This window comes from Alexandromys fortis, unplaced genomic scaffold, assembly GCF_014885135.2.
Source record: "Alexandromys fortis isolate MF-2015 unplaced genomic scaffold, M_Fortis_MF-2015_v1.1 scaffold_390, whole genome shotgun sequence".
Classification (NCBI taxonomy): domain Eukaryota; kingdom Metazoa; phylum Chordata; class Mammalia; order Rodentia; family Cricetidae; genus Alexandromys; species Alexandromys fortis.
Genome location: NW_026068261.1, coordinates 490,323 through 492,372, shown reverse-complemented (window position 1 = coordinate 492,372; position 2,050 = coordinate 490,323).

Sequence of the window (2,050 nt, the reverse complement as noted above, 5' to 3'; positions counted from 1 at the left end):
TCCTCCCCATTTTGTCAAAGGAGCCCGTCAGACCACCTGGAGAGAAGCCAGGGTGTCCATTTAGTACTTGTGGAGTCTTCATTTTTGCCCCGTCCCTTCTACCTTACTTGCTTTTCTTTCTTTTCCTTCTCTTTTCTTTTTTAAACAGGATAACGCGATGTAGCTCTGGCTAGCCTCAAACTCAAGGTAATCCTTCTGCCTCTGCTTCCCAAGCGCTGAGATACAGGTTTTCACCAACATACTCAGAATGTCTTGGCTTAAAAAATGATTTATTTGTTTTTATATTTCTCTGGTGATTGTTGTGTCTGTGTGAGGATGCTGGATCCCCTGGAACTGGAATTACAGACAGGTGTGAGCTGCCATGTGTGTGCTGGGAATTGAACCCAGGTCCTCTGGAAGAGCAGTCAGTGCTCTTAACCTCTGAGACAGCTCTTTAGTCCTCATGTCCCTGAGGATTTTTTGCTGGTGTTATTTTTTTTTTTTTTTTTGAGACAGGGTTTCATTATGTAGCCCTAGTTGTCCTGGAACTCACTCTGTAGACCAGGCCGCCTGGAACTCAGAGATCCCCCTGCCTCTGCCTCAAGTGCTGGGATTAAAAGTGTGGGCCACCATCTCCCGGTGCCCCTGAGATTTTGTTAAAAATAGTATTTATTTTTTAAAAGTAAAATATATTTATTCTTAAAAAATATACATGTGTGTGCAATGTGGGTATGTGCTTGAGGGTGCAGTTTCCTTGAAGGCCAGAGGAGGGCACCAGGTCACCTGGAGCTGGAGTTACAGATGGCTGGGAGCCAGCCATCAAGGATGCTGGGTGCTAAACCCAGATCCTCAGTGTGCTTTGGTCACTACAGAGCCTTTCTCCAGCTCCTGGCCCTGAGCTGTTAGATCCACACCAAAAGCAAACACTATGGGCTGAGCCTTAGTGTGGGTTACACAGGCATCTGAAGACATGTAAGAGACTTCGCTCTCAGTATGCCTCTACTCTGTGTGAGACATGCTGGATCTGTTTTGAGACAGGGTGTCAGGTAGACCAGGCTGTCCTTGAAGTCATATGTATCCAAGGCTAGCAACATCACCTGCTCCTCTTGCCTCTTCCTCCCAAGAGACTGGGATTAAAAGCATGTGCCACATACTGGGTTTATGCAGCCCTGGGTTTCAAACCCAGGGCCTGGACATGCTAGGCAAGCACACTACCAACTGAGCTACACCCCCAGCCCTTAATGCTTGTTCCTGGCAACCTTGTTATCCCAGCATGTGAAAGGCTGAGGCAGGAGGATTGTGAGTTTTGAACCCAGCCTGGATTTCTCTTTCTTTCTTTCTTCCTTCCTTCCTTCCTTCCTTCCTTTCTTCCTTCCTTCCTTCCTTTCTTTTTCTTTTTGTTTGTTTTTCAAGACTGGGTTTCTCTGTAGATTTGGAGCCTGTCCTGGAACCAGCTCTTGTAGTCCAGGCTGGCCTTGAAGACACAGAGATCAGCTTGCCTCTGCCTCCCAAGTGCTGGGATTAAAGGCGTGTGCCACCACTGCCCGGTTCCCAGCCTGGATTCATAGAGAGACATTATCTCAAAACAGAAGAAGAAAGCAGCAGATCTCTGTTCCCAACTGGGGTTCGTCTATGGATTCTTCTGAGCCCCCATTCCCTATGGCTTCGCTGGCGATTCAGCCCCAACTCCCTGATGTGAAGGGGGCCCTCCCTCCTTAGCTTTCTTACCCCTACAGGCCCAGGGATGGAGAGCTCAGCTTCTCTCCGCCCGGGTTTGTTCACACCCTACGTTTGTTCACACCCTCCCGTGGCCGTGTCAGACAGGATTAGCTTGCTTTCTAGCGTGGCTCCCACCTTCTTAACCAGAAACTCAGCCTTTGTCCTGAAAATGTGGGGACCACAGATCCGGACCCGGCTTCTCCTACACCTCAACCCCAGGACAGAAAACCAGGCTGCCTTCCGCTCAGGTCTGCAGGAGTGTGTCAGACTTCAGTTCACTGCTATCCACCAAGGAGCTAGAAGACCTATATTTTAAATGTTTAAATTAATATGATCTTATTCTGTGTTAGAT